Here is a 24091-nt window from a genome sequence, read left to right as displayed (position 1 = left end):
TGATAAAGGAAGATATACAGGTCAGAGAGGAACTGGATATGAGTGACTGTGAAGAAGATGATAATGGCATTCAGGTAACCAGTGCATCTACTTTTGTGTCTGAAAGTGGACAACTACCATATAACACAGTACCACCTGATGTGGGGTTTCAAGGAATGTAATATGTGAAACTGTCTATATTCCACAACACCTTAGACCACAATTACAGACAAGGGCAGATTGTTTCAGACTTTTTATCACCAATCGCATGCAGAGTATAATAGTAATACAGACCAATAAGCATGAAAAAAAATAAATAAAATTTTGTACGCAATTCTTGAACGCTGGATTGAACTTGATTCTACAGAGCCACAGGCATTCTTTAGTCTACTAAAAATAGCTGGCCTGAATGAGGCACATGGGAAGTCTTTGAGTGAATTTTGGTCAGAAGAGTATGGCTTACCTATTTTTTTGAGCCACAATGAGCTCTAAAGAACATGCTAGGATAAGTGTGTTGTGTAATGATTGTTTGTCAAATGACACGGAAAGCGAGTAGGAGTGTATGTCTAATAAAATTCCATATAAGTGATATCACATACAATATTAATAAATCACAGTATTTTTGTATAGTTTGTGGGTTAGGTATATTTTGTGTTAAAATAATTTTTGGAAATAAATAAACTAAATAAAATTTGTTTTCATATTTCAAACCAATGTAGTAAATAATTACAACTTATATTTAACTTAATTATATTAAGAAACTATGGAGTTGTAATATAAACATTGTGTGTATGTTTCTCAATAAATTATAATTACTTTTGTGGACATATGTCATATTTTATCGCCATAAAGTTGCTTCAATCACTTTGTGGTCAAAAAAAGATTCCAGGCATACAATATGTTTTTCCAGAGCTGATACCATGTGGGGGTTAATCAGTTTTCATCCATATCATGCTCATTTACATCTGACAGAGTATATGGGCCTAGGTGAAAAGTAATTTGGCAAGAAACATCAAGAAGTTTACGCTCACTGAGATTGAAATGCTGAGAAAAGAAGCTACTGCAAATGTTGCATGGCAGGGCTGGTCTTGAGTTGTCACCCATGATACCAAGAAGATAGTTGAGGAGACATTGATTGGTGAGGGACTGTAACGAGATTTGAGTAATACATAACTTCTCCTCCTGCCACCTTAAACTCTTCTCTTGTCAAAACACAGCAGAGTTTAGAAACATTCTCACTAACATTGTAATGCAGTTGAAATTTTGACATAATCCAGTAATAGTGTATTATTAAGCTAAGAACTGAGTGCAAGTCTGTTCAGTAGTTTATGAAACAGCAAGTTCTCAGTATGAAAGTAAATGTGTAATGTCTTCACTTATATTGTTACAAAACACACAGCAGTCCTCTTTTCACCATGGCGACCATAATTAGATTATTTCTTTGAAAAAATCTGTAGCCCCTTGACTGTCATTGTGTGATATGGAAATTCCACATGTTAATCATAAGGCAAAAGAGTCTCATTATCGTTATCATTCACCAAAATCTTGTTTCAATATCTCAAAATATATATGAGATACGAGGAATTTATGAATATTGCATTCTAGCTTTTTCACTGATGGATGCGTTCGTGCTAGAGAAAAATTAAAGTTATTCACGAGCAGCTAGTTGAGAATATGTATGAACATTAAATGACACGACGAACCGTCTTGTTCTGCATATGGATTCAAACCCAGCTCATGCAGACTAAGCAAAGATTTCGTGACTGACGGAAACTAACAGTCATTCCTGATTAGGCATACAGAGAGTCATATACCTCGATTTTAGACAGTATCAGTTAGCAAATATCAACTTTAAATTGCATAACGCAAACATTTTTAACAGACGCGAATTCCTACCCAGCATCTATTGTCCCTGTTAACGAACTACGAGAGATGTTAAATATTGCTTCTTCACAAGTAACTTGCTTGAAATGCCGTGAGGTAAAGCTGTGTGTTGGACACGGATTCGAACCCGGAACCTAATCGGATTGCTATCGAAGCACAGTCAAATGTGACATATCGGAATTTCGCGGCAGTAGCTAGATGTTTTAACTGAAATGACGAGACGAAACATTAATTTTTTCCATCCCAGGACTCCAACCCGGCATCAATCGCTGTTATATTCTAGAGAAAACGAACGTTAAATATGGGTTTGTTGCACCAGCAGTGACATGTGAGCATGTTTGAACTGAAATAATATGACGAAGAGTTCAGCGCTCACTGGGAATAGAGCCCCACACATATCGTTGTTGACTACACACAAAGAGACGTCAGCTACCGAATTTTTCTCCACCAGCTGCTCAGAATAGCATCTTGAACTTACAGTCATCTCGCAAATAATTCAGTGTCTCACTGGGAGTTAAAAACGTCAGATATCGTTAGTGTTGACAACGAATGAAAATACATTAAAAATCAAAATTATTATCCACCAGCAGATAGGTGTTCTTATGATAGAGCTTGATAATACATAATTAAATCTTTAGTGCCGGGCCAGGATTCGATCCCATTCACGAGTAATACGTGAAGGTGTTGAGGAATCTGCAGTTTTGAACAAACAACAAATTGTAGCCGAGCTGTATTGCCACGAAGGGATCAAATTCCGCGTTAAGGGCGGTCTGAGTTGCATTCCCAGTTTAGAACCAATTTTATCGACATACAGAAGCTCAAATAAAAGATGGAATAAGTGTCCTGTGACCATACATAGCGTTTGTGTCGTCACTTGAAATAAATAACTAGTATAAGAAAGGTTACTGGTGATAGAGTTTCTACATGTCGCCACTCCAGACTTTATTGTGGTTCAACCTACCGTCTACTTGGTTAAGAAGGAAGAATATCATCTTTCATGTGAATTTTCAGACCACGCAGCCATTATATCTCCTTCACTTGGTGTAGCCAGGAGAGAATGGAATCTGTCTCTCCCTATCTAAAATCATTGACGGAAGTGGGAATCGAACCCAGACCATAGGTATAACAACCTACCATCCGTCCAACAGACCACGAAATCCTCTTCTCTGCGAGTCATTTTTCTATCGTAACGCAGTTGCGCCACACTGGATGAGAATTCTGACACACAGGCTCCCTGTAGTAATTTGCAGCATGTTCAGTAAATTCATTTACTTGGTTGACCGAATCACCATGAACTAGCTGCCTCGGCTACCCAGTGCATACATTCGACTATTTTGTAATCACAGAAATAAAATCACGTAACTGCCACCTACACACAACTGCCAACAGTGTAGGATGCAGAAGTTTAAATAGGAAGTGTTCCTTTCCACTTGAGCTATTCTATTGCGCTATCTGTTACTAGAAAACGTCGTTCAGTCCAAAAGAAAAGCTGTAACTGTTTGTCTCTCAGAAGTCAAGACCTGGCCATATGTATAATCCCACAGTGCTGTGGAATCCAAAAGTTCTGGAGGAATAGTTGCCGAGCTCTGGAGCTGCTGTAGCTACTTGTCAGCTTGTAGCATAGATAAGATGTCGCGAGTTCGAATACATTCAGTGCTACATTTTTTAAAACGCAATTCTGCTCTCTGCTGAAGGTATCAATCTAATGGAACTTTGAACATAATTCCCTTCACTTCTCAACCCAAAGTAGTCGCATGTGGAAAAAGGGCTAACTACTGTGACATTTTGTTCTATTCAGGTTTAATAGACAGCAGGCAGCAGATGCATTTCGAAGATGTGCAGGGAGAGCGCATCGTGCCATAATATGTCAGAAAAGTATTTTATACATTAGCCGTCGTGTGGTAGTGATATTTTATTCTTCTTCAAACTTTGTTTGACAGCTTTAACTCAGAACAAGTTTTCTACATGCATGTAATCAATAAACCGCATGTGCATTGTCAGACTGTCATAGGTAACATCAGAGAATTCGCATATATCGTTGATGATTAATTTCTCTCTCATGTTTACTATTGTTTTAACAACACTAAAGGAAACCTTACGAAAATTGTGCACTGTATTATAAGAAATGAAATAAAACTAACCATGATAACCTTATGACGAAAGTATCTGTACACAAGCATGCCTCTATCGACACGAATTAGTAAAATACTACTCACTTAGATTTTGATTGGGTCTGTGTTTAATTGGTATGCTGTGTCATACTCAAGAGGTATGCAAATGTGGCATTTCATAAATATAGTTACGTATTCCTAGAAACCCAAAATTCGCTTGTCAGCAGCGGAAAGAGGCCTTACCTGTTGTGCAGCATTGTAAGTTTTTCAACATTGCACTATGAGCTGAAAGCATTTTCTTGCGATTTCCTTATTGATGTTTGATCTGACTGCTTGTAGCTCTTTCACAGAAGGGATAAAAACATTACAGTCAGTGAGACTGGAACTGCGAACCGTAACAGACGCTTTTTCACAGGTCAGCACATTACCACAGAGCTGGCGAGGAGGTATGGTTCTTAGCTTCCTATTACGAAGGCAATAGTAACTAGAACTCGTAAACCGCTATTTGAAGGTCGAGATTAGTTGCGGTTTCCACCTGCAACGACTTTCCTGGGCTGAAAACCGTAAATTTTCAATCTTTTGTTACCCTTCAAGCGATAATAACTCAGATTATTCAATGGAAATGACAGGTAAAATCAAGTGAACTTTGAGGCTTAATTCCGTGCACACCAGGAAGTAACTCGTCGATCACAGAGTTGCCAAACATACGTTGCCTTGTTGCCAAATCTCAGTTACAGTACCAGCAGGAAGAAGACGAACCGATGTGATCCTACAGCGGTCTGGGAAGTGACCATGGCTGGTGTCTCCAAGTCGCGGCTGCTACGGCCTGGAATACGTAATGCGTCTGATTCGCTTTCTGTAACTAGGTTTAGGGACTGGAGCGTAGTTACTAATAATACTCAGAACTGACTGCAAACTGAGCATCATAAATCAGTAACTCTCATTGTTGTTTTTATATTTCTTTCGTAAGTGTACTCAAAAATAAGAAAGTCATTCACAGGCGTTTTCGTGCCTCGCCGATAGTCGAGCACAACATACAAATAAAAATAAAAAAGAATGTGTGTATGTGTGTGTGTGTGTGTGTGTGTGTGTGTGTGTGTGAGAGAGAGAGAGAGAGAGAGAGAGAGAGAGAGAGATAAATAAAAAGCAATGAGAGAGAGTGTAAAAAATTGTTGTAAAGAAATTGAATCATGGTATTTAAAGAAATCTTTCATTAAAATGACACGTTCCACATCATTACGAAATGTCGTATTCATGATCTATGGAACAAGAGTTAATCTAATGTAATCTAATCTAATCTAATCACATCATATTGATGATTCGCCATGAAGAGTCATGAATTACCGAAATTTTGGCCAATACCAGTAACCAAATCTAAACTTGAAAATAAAAGACGACAATTTTTGTAATAAACCGTGACTCCTATCAAGACCCTTTTGTCCCTGTTATCTAACCACGAAAGATGTCTGATATACCTCCATTCTGAAGTAACAAAGTGTGCATGCATTTAAAGATGAAGTCATGATGAGAAGTTCTGTGCCATTTCTAGGCGAAAGTAAATGAAGAAAGACAGTGAGTTTTTGTTACCAAGTAACGTCTTCGTCAATTACTTTAGTTTTAAAGTAATCTACGAGTAATTGCTGGTGTTTGATATTAACATGAAAAGGATCCCGTAGACAGGGAAAGAACCTGTTCTTGGGAAACTACATCTATAGTGACCAAAAGGCATTAAATGATGTTCAAGCACTTGTGTTACAGCAGCGGTATGAATAAAATGATAGTAATAATAACAGTAATAATCGAATTATCCGGCAACTTCACACTTCACAGTGGTTTTTCCCGAACTAAGAAATTTGCTGAATTTGTGAAAAATCAAAATGGCTTCACATCCAGCCTATGATGCCTAGAAGAGTCTTTACATCCTGCTGACATGAGAATAGCATAATCTCTGCGTCAGAAGCTTGTTTCTACTTGACCATTTAATAGACTCGCATTTTTTCCACCGTGACTAATTTCGTAAGCTAAGCACATCATCCGTTACAGCACACTCTTGGGGCTGGGTAATGTGGCCACAATGGTATGGTGGAACGAGCTATCACAGGTGCAATGAGTGGGTTCAGGCATTTACTTTTAAGAGGCACAAACAGATTTATTTTACCTCTGGTAACCTCAAGAGAAAGACGTTATAATCCAGAATCCGCATTAAACATCACGTTCCTTCATTACCAACTGGGCAGAGCCGGTTTACGTTGGGAAATGACACAGCGGAAGTCATGGTAAACAGAAATACAGTCGCCAGTAAGCTTACTTACATTAGAAAATTTTATTTTATTTGATGAACCGATAGCCATTTAGAGGGACAGGGCTCTTATTTTACTTGTACCTGATTGAACTAGGGACGTTTAAAAATTTGGTGCTGGACTGTGATTCGAATTCGTATTTCCTCTTTCGAGGATCTGAATCTTTCGGAACAGTATAGTTCAGTCATTTCGTTCCTTTTCCCAAGACTGCAATCTTCTCTAGGTCTCCTCCAAAGGTAAGTATGTGGGTCTGAAACCTGATCCAGTACAAAAATATTCATAATTTCATTTCTAGCTTTATCAAGTGCACACCCACCTGCTAGTGAAAATTAACGCGCAATTTCAATGTCTGTTCATGTGTTTCCAACAATCGCAACAGGTGTCGTTATTTCTGGTGAAACACGCACACATCTTACTGTTCATGAGTAAGCAACTGATACTTAAGCTGTATTCGTGGATGCACGGTGGGTGTGCAGTTCGATTGTCGCTTAGGCACAAAAGTTTGTATCCTTATTTTAGATTCAGACACCTAGCGGCTCGTAAGAAAAACCGATACGTAACATTTGATTTTTCTTAGTTAACAATCGGATTACGTGTTGGGTTCGTATCTCCGTCACAGAACTTCACATCATGACTTCATCTTTAAATGCATGCACACTTTGTTACTTCAGAATGGAGGTATATCAGACATCTTTCGTGGTTAGATAACAGGGACGAAAGGGTCTTGATAGGAGTCACGGTTTATTACAAAAATTGTCGTCTTTTATTTTCAAGTTTAGATTTGGTTACTGGTATTGGCCAAAATTTCGGTAATTCATGACTCTTCATGGCGAATCATCAATATGATGTGATTAGATTAGATTAGATTACATTAGATTAACTCTTGTTCCATAGATCATGAATACGACATTTCGTAATGATGTGGAACGTGTCATTTTAATGAAAGATTTCTTTAAATACCATGATTCAATTTCTTTACAACAATTTTTTACACTCTCTCTCATTGCTTTTTATTTATCTCTCTCTCTCTCTCTCTCTCTCTCTCTCTCTCTCTCTCACACACACACACACACACACATACACACATTCTTTTTTATTTTTATTTGTATGTTGTGCTCGACTATCGGCGAGGCACGAAAACGCCTGTGAATGACTTTCTTAGTTTTGAGTACACTTACGAAAGAAATATAAAAACAACAATGAGAGTTACTGATTTATGATGCTCAGTTTGCAGTCAGTTCTGAGTATTATTAGTAACTACGCTCCAGTCCCTAAACCTAGTTACAGAAAGCGAATCAGACGCATTACGTATTCCAGGCCGTAGCAGCCGCGACTTGGAGACACCAGCCATGGTCACTTCCCAGACCGCTGTAGGATCACATCGGTTCGTCTTCTTCCTGCTGGTACTGTAACTGAGATTTGGCAACAAGGCAACGTATGTTTGGCAACTCTGTGATCGACGAGTTACTTCCTGGTGTGCACGGAATTAAGCCTCAAAGTTCACTTGATTTTACCTGTCATTTCCATTGAATAATCTGAGTTATTATCGCTTGAAGGGTAACAAAAGATTGAAAATTTACGGTTTTCAGCCCAGGAAAGTCGTTGCAGGTGGAAACCGCAACTAATCTCGACCTTCAAATAGCGGTTTACGAGTTCTAGTTACTATTGCCTTCGTAATAGGAAGCTAAGAACCATACCTCCTCGCCAGCTCTGTGGTAATGTGCTGACCTGTGAAAAAGCGTCTGTTACGGTTCGCAGTTCCAGTCTCACTGACTGTAATGTTTTTATCCCTTCTGTGAAAGAGCTACAAGCAGTCAGATCAAACATCAATAAGGAAATCGCAAGAAAATGCTTTCAGCTCATAGTGCAATGTTGAAAAACTTACAATGCTGCACAACAGGTTAGGCCTCTTTCCGCTGCTGACAAGCGAATTTTGGGTTTCTAGGAATACGTAACTATATTTATGAAATGCCACATTTGCATACCTCTTGAGTATGACACAGCATACCAATTAAACACAGACCCAATCAAAATCTAAGTGAGTAGTATTTTACTAATTCGTGTCGATAGAGGCATGCTTGTGTACAGATACTTTCGTCATAAGGTTATCATGGTTAGTTTTATTTCATTTCTTATAATACAGTGCACAATTTTCGTAAGGTTTCCTTTAGTGTTGTTAAAACAATAGTAAACATGAGAGAGAAATTAATCATCAACGATATATGCGAATTCTCTGATGTTACCTATGACAGTCTGACAATGCACATGCGGTTTATTGATTACATGCATGTAGAAAACTTGTTCTGAGTTAAAGCTGTCAAACAAAGTTTGAAGAAGAATAAAATATCACTACCACACGACGGCTAATGTATAAAATACTTTTCTGACATATTATGGCACGATGCGCTCTCCCTGCACATCTTCGAAATGCATCTGCTGCCTGCTGTCTATTAAACCTGAATAGAACAAAATGTCACAGTAGTTAGCCCTTTTTCCACATGCGACTACTTTGGGTTGAGAAGTGAAGGGAGTTATGTTCAAAATTCCATTAGATTGATACCTTCAGCAGAGAGCAGAATTGCGTTTTAAAAAATGTAGCACTGAATGTATTCGAACTCGCGACATCTTATCTATGCTACAAGCTGACACGTAGCTACAGCAGCTCCAGAGCTCCGCAACTATTCCTCCAGAACATTTGGATTCCACAGCACTGTGAGATTATGCATATGGCCAGGTCTTGACTTCTGAGAGACAAACAGTTACAGCTTTTCTTTTGGACTGAACGACGTTTTCTAGTAACAGATAGCGCAATAGAATAGCTCAAGTGGAAAGGAACACTTCCTATTTAAACTTCTGCATCCTACACTGTTGGCAGTTGTGTGTAGGTGGCAGTTACGTGATTTTATTTCTGTGATTACAAAATAGTCGAATGTATGCACTGGGTAGCCGAGGCAGCTAGTTCATGGTGATTCGGTCAACCAAGTAAATGAATTTACTGAACATGCTGCAAATTACTACAGGGAGCCTGTGTGTCAGAATTCTCATCCAGTGTGGCGCAACTGCGTTACGATAGAAAAATGACTCGCAGAGAAGAGGATTTCGTGGTCTGTTGGACGGATGGTAGGTTGTTATACCTATGGTCTGGGTTCGATTCCCACTTCCGTCAATGATTTTAGATAGGGAGAGACAGATTCCATTCTCTCCTGGCTACACCAAGTGAAGGAGATATAATGGCTGCGTGGTCTGAAAATTCACATGAAAGATGATATTCTTCCTTCTTAACCAAGTAGACGGTAGGTTGAACCACAATAAAGTCTGGAGTGGCGACATGTAGAAACTCTATCACCAGTAACCTTTCTTATACTAGTTATTTATTTCAAGTGACGACACAAACGCTATGTATGGTCACAGGACACTTATTCCATCTTTTATTTGAGCTTCTGTATGTCGATAAAATTGGTTCTAAACTGGGAATGCAACTCAGACCGCCCTTAACGCGGAATTTGATCCCTTCGTGGCAATACAGCTCGGCTACAGTTTGTTGTTTGTTCAAAACTGCAGATTCCTCAACACCTTCACATATTACTCGTGAATGGGATCGAATCCTGGCCCGGCACTAAAGATTTAATTATGTATTATCAAGCTCTATCATGAGAACACCTATCTGCTGGTGGATAATAATTTTGATTTTTAATGTATTTTCATTCGTTGTCAACACTAACGATATCTGACGTTTTTAACTCCCAGTGAGACACTGAATTATTTGCGAGATGACTGTAAGTTCAAGATGCTATTCTGAGCAGCTGGTGGAGAAAAATTCGGTAGCTGACGTCTCTTTGTGTGTAGTCAACAACGATATGTGTGGGGCTCTATTCCCAGTGAGCGCTGAACTCTTCGTCATATTATTTCAGTTCAAACATGCTCACATGTCACTGCTGGTGCAACAAACCCATATTTAACGTTCGTTTTCTCTAGAATATAACAGCGATAGATGCCGGGTTGGAGTCCTGGGAAGGAAAAAATTAATGTTTCGTCTCGTCATTTCAGTTAAAACATCTAGCTACTGCCGCGAAATTCCGATATGTCACATTTGACTGTGCTTCGATAGCAATCCGATTAGGTTCCGGGTTCGAATCCGTGTCCAACACACAGCTTTACCTCACGGCATTTCAAGTAAGTTACTTGTGAAGAAGCAATATTTAACATCTCTCGTAGTTCGTTAACAGGGACAATAGATGCTGGGTAGGAATTCGCGTCTGTTAAAAATGTTTGCGTTATGCAATTTAAAGTTGATATTTGCTAACTGATACTGTCTAAAATCGAGGTATATGACTCTCTGTATGCCTAATCAGGAATGACTGTTAGTTTCCGTCAGTCACGAAATCTTTGCTTAGTCTGCATGAGCTGGGTTTGAATCCATATGCAGAACAAGACGGTTCGTCGTGTCATTTAATGTTCATACATATTCTCAACTAGCTGCTCGTGAATAACTTTAATTTTTAATGTCATTTTGTGTTAAATAGTTCAAATGGTTCAAATGGCTCTGAGCACTATGGGACTTAACTTCTAAGGTCATCAGTCCCCTAGAACTTAGAACTACTTAAACCTAACTAACCTAAGGACATCACTCACATCCATGCCCGAGGCAGGATTCGAACCTGCGACCGTAGCGGTCACGCGGTTCCAGACTGAAGCGCCTAGAACCGCACGGCCACATCGGCCGGCCCCCACCATCTGGTATCAATGCATTACCCTATCATCCATTATATATAATCATTTTCATAGTAAACTTGATATTATAGATGAGTAGGACACAAGACAGGACATAGATAATGTCCGTTTGACGTCAACAGTGTGTAACATTTTACTTTTTTTGAATAGGACAATGTTCCTCTCCAATAATTTTTAGATTAGTTACAATAAGCTTACGCTGCAAGAGAATTCGCTTGTATTTTTCAATATGTGGTCTGTTGTCGGTTTGAAGGCCTTCCATAACATCGGCAACGTAGTGCAACTCCACCGAGGGCTGTCTGGAGTAGGGTGGAGATAGCAATGTGAAAGTTGCGAGCTGTCGATGACGATCTTCATATTCCTAATGCGATTAGGCCATCGCATACTCTTGACGACGTTTAGCACCTGTGCAGTCAGTCACCCAATTTCAGAATTCATTTTGAGTAATCCTGCTAAATTCCCAAAATATTGTCTTTTTATATTGATGAGTAATATGGATAGTCGTCACGTTCATGTGCCGTCTACAACGCAAATTTAATGTTACTATCCTAGGAACTAACCTGCAATACGTTTTGTATTTCATAATCGGAACTATCTGCATTAACCGTCATCAGAGCAATGTCAGGGAACAGAATGGAGCAGTGCCTTGCTACCTACTTGAGGACCTGCTTGAGTCGTGTTCTAAGGAAAGGGTAGTTGCTGGTTCACATTATATTACACTAGCGAGAAGTACCGACTTTTCCTTTTCCCTGCAAACATCCAGAACTAAATTCAGTAACTAAATGCTAAGAATATATTTGCATTGTGCCAACTCAAAGATCAATAGATATGGATATAGATATAGATACAGATTTTTATATTTAAAGCCATTATCGTTCTGCGTTGGAATAAACATCATTCATTATTTGCTTGTTCTTGTTACGATTGTTATTGTCATTCTCTCACTCGCAAGAGTTTTCGCATTCCTATTTGGTATCGATGCACATGAAGAGTGGCTATGAAAGGAGGGAATACTGAATATTACGTCATGCAGAATACACTCATTTACTTCGGCTCCTCGTGATCTACGCTACAGGAGAAGTGAGATTCATAAAGTTGACAGTGTGAGGACAGACCTGGTAGCACAACTGTGCAACTACACAGTGTTACCAGATAAAATGGTGCTGCGGAATCGAAAGTGTAGTACGGACTTTGCCACAGTAGCAGACAGCTGGTAATTTAGGACCATGACCGTGGATTACACTTTGGTCAGTGCTGGTTAGAGTGCTGCAACTGTAAATGGAAGGCTTTGTTTGATAGTCTTATGCTGATGCTGTCTGGATAAATTATGCCATTGGATACAAAGTGGTTTAGTTTTGAGACCTAACCCACGAGGGGGGAAGGCACAGTGGTCTGCTTCAGGAATTCCAAGCAATAAAACACAAAAAACAACCCAGGAAGGGAGACATGCATTTGAAATCTGTTCATCGTTACGGGGTCAAACAAGAGGGTAACATTACTGAAACAATGATCGGGCTACTTAGTATATAATAGAGCATACAGATTTCAAGGAGGAAACGTATGAAGACGCAGACTTCCTCGTTGTCAATATGTGCGGCATATCTTTCGTGTTAACGAAAGTAAATTCCCGCTTTACTTCTTCTTACGTGTCAAATGAAATGAATGCCATGAGGAATAGAATATTTGTTGACTGCGTCTCTTCTCGCTTCCATCCTTACCAACATATTTCTTCATTCTCGTGGTAATCATGACATTCTATGTGTATGCTGCAAAAGATTGCAAGTGGACAAATTCGACATCGAGGGGCAAAGCGGTATATTCAATTCGAATAAGCTTCCGGTGTATTTTTACTTCGTTTGTATTTTTAGATGATTATGAACGTTACGGAAAATTATCTCACATGCTTTATGTTGAATGAGAAACATTGAATGATCCGTTTTGCTTTCCCTACGTTGAAATGATATAATGTCGGCGTCAACAGCCTTCTTCCACGCCGGAAGCTGAAACTTGTATGATTCTGGATTAATGATAATTGAATGTCTCATATGTATACATAGCCCACAAGGCGACGTCAGAAACCATCAGGGGAGAACGCCGCATAAAAACCAAACGTGCGCGCGCGTCTCCACTCTGAAGAACCGTATCGGAGAATCACGGCAAGCATTTCGCTGAAGAGCTGCCTCGTCAGAGAGCCTAGAAATGGCAGCGTCGTAGCAAGTATTTGTCAACACTCTGATAGTGCATTTACTTCCGGGTGTAGGTCGGCGTTACCTCGCTAAATTCACTTGACATTCGTTTTCCACATCGAAGACTCGTACGATATAATCCACTGCAAGATGACACAATTAGAAAGTATATTTAATTTCTGGACTCCAAGAACGGCGTTCTTCACATAAGTAACACCTGTTTGTGTGTGCATTCGGAAGGACGACGGTGCAATCCCGCGCCCGGCCATCCTGATTTAGGTTTTCAATGATTTCCCTAAATCGCTTCAGGCAAATGCCGGGATGGTTCCTTAGGAAGGGCACGGCCGATTTCCTTCCCCTTCCCCATCCTCCCCTAATCCGAGCTTGTGCTCCGTCTCTAATGACATCGTTGTCGACGGGACGTTAAAACAGTAATCTCCACCTCCTCTGTTCGTGTGTTTAAGGTTGCGTTTTGAGGCTCAGGCAACCACGCAGTGTCTGTATTCCGCCTCTGGCCGCCAGTGTGTCGTTAGCTCAGAGGTTCCCTTGTGCGTTGCAGTGCTTGTACTATAAGACATAGCAGTTCGAATCACGGTAGAAGCCGCTGACTACAACCTTTTATTTTCCATTTTAATTAATGGAGTTGCAAACTGCTAGTAAAAATTTCTTATGCGAAATCTGAAGAATGCCTTTAAACATCAATCTTCGTCCGATTTCGACTTAGTAAATTAAGTTAATATCATGGATTTCTGCTTTGCAAATTCCAAGGTGCTTCACTGTAAAATAGACCCTGAAAAGATTCAAACCGACTGTCAACGATATAAATTTGAGCTTTGTTCGTCATATAGGTCTAACATGTCAGAAGGTTGTTTATGAAGTGCACATGTTCATTAATATAGTTCCCTTCTTCTAAATTTTTGCAATAGCATTTAACTGTAGACGTTTTCTAACACCGGCGTTAGCAATTCCTTTCCGTTCTCTGAAACCTTCAAAACGACAAATTTTTCTGGTTTAAATCTGATGACCTTAACTATCACTTCCGATCAACAATAAATACTTCATGAACCCATACATGGAACTCCAAATGTGCAGTGTTCCTGCACTGCTACAGAGCATGCATTGCAAGGTATTCACACAGTTTATCGCATAGACTTACCATAAGGAATGAAACAAGAACTGTAATACACTTTACACCACAGACGCTCACTCTGGCTTGACGAAAACATCCAAACATTGACCAAAAGTTGCACAAATAATTGAGTTTGAAAGGAAAAGAAACGAGGTATGAAGCATTTATAAATTCATCGAATATAGTGAGGTGGTTTAATTTCGTCCTATTCTATAAAATTAATTTCGGGCCATACTCAGCTCTTGCCGATTAATGTAATATAATACCCGCCTACTAATCAGGGCGTCTGTCTCCGTTGCTTTTGAGCGTGAATGGAAATTGTAGAAATTTTCTGTGGAGCAACATTTAATAATAAAGCGTTTTAAATCATCAAAAGCGATGAGCGGTAGCAGGCGCTTTCGATACAGAACGGGGGAGTGCAGCGCCGCTGCTGTCGCCACGGCCGCTGTCAGTAGCCAGCAAATGGATCCCGGAGCTTTGACGCATGCGGCGTCCAGAGGAGGACAGTCTGCAGGAAATCTGCCGCAAATACGTTACTGGATAAAATTTTTGATATCGGTGTGTCACAAAGCGAAATAGATTGAATCTGCGCTACCATTACATTCACGTCTTCAGCATTCAGACAGAAGAGGCTATAAAAATATTTTATGCCAGCTGCTCTTAATCCACTGACATTATGAACAGAAACAACGCACGCTACCGCTAGACCACAGGCGTAATCAGCCTAGAGTTTCTCTATCATGGGACAAGTTTTCCTCCAGGAAGTGCCGCAGTCTACAGTGTTGCCAGATTGTGCAGATAATCGGACTTAGAGAATTTGCGAGTTGGCCAGTTTTTTTTGTCCCATGTCGCGATCGGCGGATCTGAAGCGGCCGGCCGCCGGTCAAGTTTTATGTCAAAGAGTGTACACTCATAAACTGAAGCAAAAAATTATTACCATTATACTGAAATACAAAAATAAGTACGGTACCATATTGACTATTCTGCAATAATACCAACCTCTTTAATCCATTTCATCACTTCAAACACTGTTCCAAATAAGTGAATGTAAGGAATGGCAGAAGGCTTGGATGATATTTCTCAAGCACTGTTTAAGAATATTTTGCCGCTTTAGAAAATATTTATTTTCTTAGCAGAAGATTAAGTTAATTATTTGATGCGATGCTAACTTTCCACGTACATAAACGATTCTAGATAAATGCTCCCGTACGAACCGGAGCAGAATGAGAACAAATCCACCTATCGGCAGATGCTAAAGCTCGCAGGCGATGCTGGGGAAAGCGACATCGAGCATGAAAGTAGAACTGCTTTCAACTATCGTAACTTACATGTAAGTTGGTATGACAGTGTGCAAGTATATGTTTCCACATGTATGCTCACTTACGCATGCAGGGCGTGGGGCGAGTTTGCACGTGTAAGAAATTCATGTCTGCTGATACCTGATTGTAATGTATAGCGGTTTTTCTTGTCCGGTAGTACACGCTTCTACAGTGGTTGGTCACTATCACTTTGTTGCACATTAATAGAACAGTATTTTGCAGGTTTTTAGAAAGAAGTATGAAATTATATGAGTTTCTCCATATAAAATTTGTGGTCTGGGCGTGAATTATTTGTTACAACCGAATATAGTATATTTATGTCAAAGATAATTCTTTATCAAAAAGCCACTTCAGGTTGCAGCATCTTTGGAAGTGTCAGAGAGTGCGGCTTTATAAAAATGATGTTTGGAACTGCGCATTATAATTTTATGTTTTTATTACGTTGACACAAAAAACAGTTGTTGGTTTACAACTTATCCATGTACTCAGCAAGTGATCTGATTTCATGTATATTTTTAAAATACAGCTGTTAGATTGTAATTGGTTGTTTCAAAGTGAAAAAGGCGTTGTCTGGGATTCCCCGGTAACGTAGTAAAAATAGAAAAAAAAATTATTGATTAAAGCGGAAGGTAAGCACAACTGCAGTCTTCTTATATTTGTTGAGCGCAGTTGTTTTAATGTAATCAGTTTCGCAGTTAGTGTTGACACCAACCACAAATATCTAAATAGAAGTTTGATTTATAATTACAACTTGATAACACATCTCGTGTGAGTGTTTGTAACACTGGGGCCGTATACTTAGCAATAGTGTTGGCGTGAATGCGTAGTAATTGTGGGGAAAGTCCTGCTTAATATAAATTGTAAAGTAAGGAATACGGAGTGTAGGAAGTGGCAGAGCGTCTAAGGAGAAGCACTGTATTGATATATATATACATATATAACAAAGGTTTGTCATATTCGAATACGATACAGTAAAGTTAGTGCGTTAGTTCCATTTGCTCGTCTTGTCCTTAAAAACCTTGTCGCGACGCGGACTTGTGTGTTATGATTTTAATAACGATTAAGGGAAGCAATAAAGTTTGCCTTATTTTAGATGATTTGCAATTGTTGGTAGACTCTACTAGCTTGTTAATTCAGTGCCAGCGTTTTTTTATATAGAAAAAACGTCGGTGACAAGATGTGACTAGTAGACGGAAAATTTGTTGGCGTACCGGGAAGCTTTAATGTGCAATTGTAAAACTTGTGTGTCAGTTACAGCTGTTAAAAAAAAGTGATAATATACTGATTCACGATCTACAGCTCAAGATGCTTACTTTTATCAGTTTTATGTATATAACTAAATATACGTAATATACAGTAATTGCCCACCATTGTACTGTATTTGGAATGCTATTACTGTTGGAATTTAATTCCCATAGTGCTCAGAGCCATTTGAACCACTGTCGGAATAGGAATTTAAAGATAGTACATATACTATAGAACATTTTCGTTTTCATGTAGGAGTACTTGTTTGCCATCCATCAGTTAACCTGTAGATCATTCTTCAACAGCATTATGTCGTAAATCATTATTACAGAGATTCGGTGGAGAGGGTTCTGTGTAATGTTGAAAGAAGTCAGGGTTGTTCATTTTATTTAACAATGAAATGGCTTAATATTTTGACATATTGTTGTATTATAGTGCCTCTGATACTTAAAAATGCCCAAAAAACAGTAAGTGTTTATGTAAAGGCAATTTTCATTTTAGTTGAAGAAGTTATGCAAAACAGATGCAGTACAGAAAAGGTATATTGTGCTGATCACCATTGCTCGATGCAAGGCTGCTATATTATGTCCATCCCAACCTCGTTGAAGTGTTTGATGATATGGAATCATTAGCAGATGCCAGATTTGTGTTTTAAGTTGTATTCTTTATTATGCGTTGTTTCAGTCTTCATATTGTATTTGAATATTAACTTTTTGCTTTACTGTATAAATGCAAACCTTCGGCTGACTTCTCAGGGACAAGAGACAGGCACTGTTTTTGTGTACAGTAGCTGTTTTGCCTTTGGCAAATGAAACTGATTTGTTTGCCTTTGTAAACAGAAAATTGAAGGGAACCTTCTCGCTTGCCTCATTTGATATATTACATGCTAAAATACTGTCAGTTTACTCATGGCAGTTCTATGTATTCCTCGACAAAAGTTATTCTAACTTCACTGTACATCAATAGATTGTGAGGAAAAAAATTATAGGCCTACAATAATCTTTCAAACTGTATTGGAATTCATAAATGTTCATGATGCAGCAGTGTACCACATCTGAAAATTTTTCTATCATGTTAATAAGACCCGTTACTTCCATAGATCAGTTTTTTTAAGACAAATTTGCATTCAGCATAGTATTTCCAATATCTTCCAAGAGATCAAGTGCAGTTGCTGTTGAATCCTGCTCTCCCTCTTTCTCTTTTTTCATATTTGACTCATTATGCAGAAGCATAATGTATTTTAGTTCTACATTTTTTTCCTTTCAATTTTCATCCCACCTTTGTAAGATCGGCTTTACAAACTGTACCATCTTACTCATGTTAACCATTCACTGCTTCACACCATTACTTATGGGAAGAGAAAAATTTTCAATCCAGATGATCTTGGTAATCATATCATCAGTATGATTTCCTCCTTTTTCAGTAGTTATGTGCTTATGTGGCTTCTTCTATTTGTAAACATTGCTTGTTGAGCAGTTTTGACTTGATGTATCCCACTTGTTATCCCAGCCAAATACCAGAGTAATTTTATATTTTAAACACATTACTGTCATTCACCAGGTACTTTTAGCCCGCTTGTTTCATCAAGGCTGCAATGTTGATACTTCATGGTCAAAAGGTGAATCTCTATTGCTTTTATGTTTAACTCATGCTGTGGCTACTTGTCATCTACATAGTTTCAAAAGTTTGTTTCATAGTACCGTGGTTGATTGCATTTAAAAAATTAGATTAATTAACATGGCCTTCAACTTGGAAAGCATACACGAGTTGTTACAAAATGTGTATTAATCTATACTCACATACAGTAATTTCTTTGATTTCTTACACTTAATTTGTTGTAGATATTCACATTACTGTTAGTACGATGCTAATAACCTCACTGTTGGATGTCCTAAGTCCATAAATTCACACAGACATTATTTTTATTCATTGCAGATTATAAGGAAGCTCCTTACGAAACACTCCTGTAGAGGTTATTTGAATTTTTGGGTTCTGTGTTAGCAATGTCACAAACAATGTAGTAATTCTTCATAAGTAATCATGTATATAGTATGTGAGTACAGTTTTCTGATCAGTAACAAATGCAGGCACATAATGTTACAGGCTGTTAGACAGAAGTAGAGTAGTATAACTGCCAAATTAGTGACATTACTGATAATTATGCAAGTTATAGTTTGCTACCATTCAAGAGCAAATATATTATGGCTGATGGCCGTGATAAAATAATCTCCCTAAAGTTGGTTATGTTTTTTAAAGTAGTCAACAGAATGTTAGTCATTGCTTCATTCGCTTGTAGTGGGTGTATATCTTGTCTTGTGTTTTACATTCCTGGTGGTTATACCTGTTACTGTGATCCATATGACACAATGATTTAGTATTGGCCTATGTTATGTGTGTTGGTGAGTATATTTACAGAACCACTGCATTCATTTTCTTGTTCAGGAATTAACTTAACAGTTTGAGTAGTTCTGTTCTTATCTCTCATTCATTTACACATTGTCTTCCATAAATATCATTACTCATTTTATTTAGTTACTATACTGACCTCTTATACAGATACATAGTACAAGTTAGTACATAATTAAACATTACATATGGACAGTATAATGCCAATGCAATTTATGATGTCATCACTATAGACAATGAGTTTGACATTAAACATGTATAAATTACTGTATTGTCACAAACAATATTTGCAAGTACAATTCAGTATGTGACAACAGTAATACAATATTTTAAGTTAATGTGACATAATTTTACATAATAAGAAGTCCACTTTTTCTCAATGAATTCACTTATGGTTTAAAAGCAGTGGTCCATCAGAAATAACTCCAGCCCTTTTTAAGTAGGCTTTCTTTCATTACCACTGAAGATGCTTGAACTAAAGCGAAACACGGCTGGTCCAACTAAGAATCCTTTACTGTTTCCAAAGGTGGAGTAAATCCCATATTACTTGTAAAACTGCAACTGGAGGGGGGGGCCTCAAAAACAAAAGGCAACATATTTAATTGGATATTGTTTGGTAGGTGATTGTATTATTGTGTTCTACTATGAAAATACTATTCTGATATGCAGAAGTTCTGGATCATGAGACATGAGTATTATTAATGTTTATGGTTATATACTTACGCACAGACACAGTATGCCAAGATGCACTGGTTGTTACTGAATAGTCTCTAAGGACTGTTGTTTCATGTGGATACAAGTATGGAAGATTCAGGATTTTTAGTGCAGGGAAGAAAGAGGATGACATGAATCGTATCACTTTTATGTTACAAACAAGTCTGGTAGTTTATTTTTGGGTTTTGAATGCAGTTTGACTACAGGATTTGTTCCCTCAGATTATTATTCCATACCTAATTGCAGACTGGAAATATGCATAATATGCCTGTAACAGTGTTTGTCAGTTGCACCTAGTGTTTAGCACCTGAAGCATACAGCAGATAGTTGATAGTGTAGCTGTGAGATCTTGAAAGTGTGTGTTTCATTTTTGATCACTCAGCATAGATGTACCTAAAAGCTTGACATCTTCCAATAGTTTCGACATTTGATGTGATTTTCAAAGAGTGATCATTTTCTTGCTTTGTGTGGTGTTTGTGAAAGTTCGTGGCTACAGTTTTTTTTTTTTAACTAATTTTATTTCTGCTAGCCAATCAGTCAGTACCCTCAGTGAATTGTTTGCTCATGGCTGAAAGGCTTTTCTCTCTAAACACATCATGAAATAAAGCCTTCAGGGATGTTGAATGAGTCAGAATGAAGTAGGGGCCTAGTAGTTTTATTCGTGTATGGTTCATTTTTATAAGAATATTTTATTTGTTGTGGTATTACATTTTAAGAACAAACAACATAATCTATGTATTCAGACATTTACATACTTACTTATCTATACTATCTTTTATAGCAGAAAACAGTTGCTTCATGTACCACTGAGCTGTTGTTTTTTATCTAATGCTTCAGAAACTCTATCAGGCATCTGCATACTCAGAATTTTTAAAAAAATATATATTAATTTAAATAAATGTGCATACATTAGTATTAAGCAGAATTTACATACCTGAGTCCAAGTATTCTGATAACTTGTAGGAGGAGTTGCCAACATGTATTTCACTATTTTGGTATTTTCAATTTCCTACTGATGTCTTCAAATAAACTGCTTAACTCTTTGCATTGTACCTCTTCGGTACACTCGTAGCGTCTAGTGGTAGTCCTATACACCAACTGTAATTTCTATTTGTTGTGAGGGATGACTTTTAGTGCCAAGGGAAGTATGCATCCCATCAAATAACATTATTTTTAAAGCTCTTGGGAAGTCTGCTTCTTACCCAAGTAGTTCCGCCAAGGGGCTTGGGAGCTATACTTACTGCATACTTGCCACCAACTTAAGGTTTTACAAATGTTTTGGGAGTACCACCTCTGATGTGCCTGACATCTTGTGGTAGTGGAAATACACTTCCTACCAAAATAACAGCTCACAAAAGGGCTGTGGGAGGTGTACCATCATAGTTTTTGGTCCTAAATAAAATTATCAAAAAATATTTGTCAGTTGACCAGTGTTCTAATATGGAATTGTTTAAGGCTTCAATTTTACTTTAAATACTTTGGTTGTGGTTTTCACAGTTCATCACAAATTCATTACTACTGTTAACCACAAATACCTTAATAGATTGAATAAAAGAACTTTTTCATTGACAGATGTAAGCATCAGGGGCATTGTTACTGGCTGTATTTGACCTTCTTTCTGACAACCGTTGCAATCTGCTTCATCTTATACGACTCTGCGCATACCTACAAAATAGGCTACACAGTGAGCATCTGGAGCCGAAGAAAGAAATGCATTTAAACTGATAACTTGCGCATATCACTTGAGTCAATGAAACGTTTTAGTGATGTATGGGCAGTAGATGTATTGATATTTCAATGTAAGAATTTTGGTGCGAAAGCCTACAACAAATTCCCAGTAGATACTGGGCAGAAGAATGGAAATCATCGAATATCAATAAAAAAAATAAGTCCCTTAACACAGATATTCATATGAAAGAGGTTGACGCAAGACTAGTTGATAGACTTCCAAACTGAATATGAAGTGCTCATAAGTCTGCCGGGTAGAGATGTGAAATGTTAATTTTGGTGTATCAAGAACAACATTTATCTTATAATAAATTGGGTCACTGCAGCACAGACAGAACAATCCAAACATATAATGAAACGAGGCAAAATGATAGTTTACAAGTAGATATATCAGTCAAGCTTCGTAGGTAACTGAGCGAAATCTTTGTCGGAACAAACAGTCATAGAGCATCGCACTGAAATTTAATCAAAGTGCTCTTGGTGGCCAGCGTGCGAACTGTTTTGACAGCTTAGCTGAACGCACTAGCTGACAACTTGTGATCAGAGGGTCTCGACGTATGATCCTACACCAAGCCCCTCAGGAAGAGCAGAGCATCGTCCACGAGTCATATAGTGTAGTGTACGCGGCATCCAGAAAGTGTATGGTGCTCTAGTGGACCTTCTGCTTACAGTGGAGATTATGTGCAACACAACCAGCTCTTTACACACTTGCAGTGCTGAGTGCTATTGACATGAGATTTCAAATTGATTCCAGATTTTTAGATTTCCAGAAGGCTTTTGCGCCGTACCACACAAGTGACTTGTAGTGAAATTGTGTGCTTAGGGAATATCCTCTCAGTTATATGATTGAATGAGTTCCTGTCAGAGAGGTCACAATTCATAGTAATTGAGGAAAAGTCATCGAGTAAAACAGAGGTGATTTCTTGCCTTCCCCAAGATAGGCCCTCTGCTGTTCCGTATTTGTATAAATGCTTTAGGAGATGGAGACAATCTGAGCAGCCATCTTAGGTTGTTTGGAGATGATGCTGTTGTTTATCGTCTAGTAAAGTCGTCAGGAGATCAAAACAAATTGCAAAATGATTTAGGAAAGATATCTGTGTGATGTGAAAATAGGCATTTGACTGTAAATAATGAAAAGTGTGAGGTCATCCACATGAAGGCGGAAAGGAAACCATTAAACTTTGGTTACATGTTAAATCACTCAAACCTAAAGGCTGTAAATTCAACCGAATGCCTAGGAATTACAGTTAGGAACAACTTAAATTGGAAAGAACACAGAAAATGTTTGGGGGAGGGGGGGGGGGGAAACTAGAGATTATGCTTTATTGGCAGAAAATGTAACAGATCTACTAAAGAGACTGCCTGTACTACGCTTGTCCATTCTCTTTTGGAGAACTACTGCGTGGTCTGGGAGTCTTAAAAAGATAGGATCAACTGAGAACATTGAGAAAGTTCACAGAAGAGTAGCATGTTTTGTATTATTGTGAAATAGAGAGAGAGTGTCACTGACTTATGCTGGATTTGGAGTGGACATCATTAAAACAAAAACATTTTCTATTGAGGTAGAATCTTCTCATTTCAACCATCAGCTTTCTCTCCCGAATCCAGAAATAATTTGTTGATACCAACCTGCATAGGAAGAAACAATCATCATAATAAAATGAGGGAAATCAGAGCTTGCACAGAAAGATATAGCTGTTTGTTTTGTCCGTGTGCTGTCTGAGCTAGCAGAATAGTAGAGAATTTTGTCAGAAGAGACAATTATATAACATCATACAATAGCAAAGAGCCAGCACACAGTCTGTGTTGACAGCTTTGCTGAACAAATCAGCTGACAACTAGTGATTAGAGTTTATTGATGTCTGTTGCTGCAAGGTTTTCAACAATTTCAGTTGCAAGGTTTTCAACAATTTCAGTACATAGACATCTGTAGTTGTCTGTGAAAATCACTGAAGTTACATAAAATGCGTAATGCAAAGTAGCTGGTTAGAAGGTGAGAAGCAGTAAATGGTTGTATTCCACTATACTTACAAAAGGTGTAAAATAATTTTAATAATTGTCAGTGTGGTTTCAGTTGCCTGAGACTGCAGTCGTGTGTGTGAGTTGCATTTTTGTGTGTGTGTGTGTGTGTGTCTATTGTTGACAAAAACCTTAATGGTCAAAAGCTTTAATTGTGAGTCTTTTTGTTGTGCCTATCTGCAACTCGGCATCTCCGCTATATGGTGGGTGGAAACTTTCCTTCTCAGTATATTGTTACATTCCATCCTGGATTTTCCATTGTTTGATTTTTGTCAGTGCGATTAAATTTGGGTCATAATTTGGATTAAATTGATACTGGTCATAATTTGTAGTCAGCAGT

General features: G+C 38.2%; 1 protein-coding gene across 3 annotated transcripts in view; it reads left to right on the top strand.

Annotated features, from left to right (window-relative positions):
- The first annotated feature begins 16042 nt into the window (after positions 1–16042).
- Positions 16043–24091, top strand: part of LOC126253520 (uncharacterized) — a 96679-nt gene continuing 88630 nt past the window's right edge. The window contains exon 1 of one of the 3 annotated variants that reach the window (XM_049954895.1): positions 16043–16268. The gene's annotated coding sequence lies outside the window, so the exon portion shown is untranslated. Of the gene's footprint in view, positions 16269–16438; positions 16586–19265; positions 19284–24091 lie in introns of those variants that run through there. The other 2 variants (XM_049954896.1, XM_049954897.1) reach the window with 2 other exon arrangements.

This window comes from Schistocerca nitens, chromosome 4 (genome assembly GCF_023898315.1).
Source record: "Schistocerca nitens isolate TAMUIC-IGC-003100 chromosome 4, iqSchNite1.1, whole genome shotgun sequence".
NCBI lineage: Eukaryota > Metazoa > Arthropoda > Insecta > Orthoptera > Acrididae > Schistocerca > Schistocerca nitens.
The sequence above is the reverse complement of the archived record's forward strand: the minus strand, read 5'-3'. Positions and strand labels throughout refer to the sequence as shown.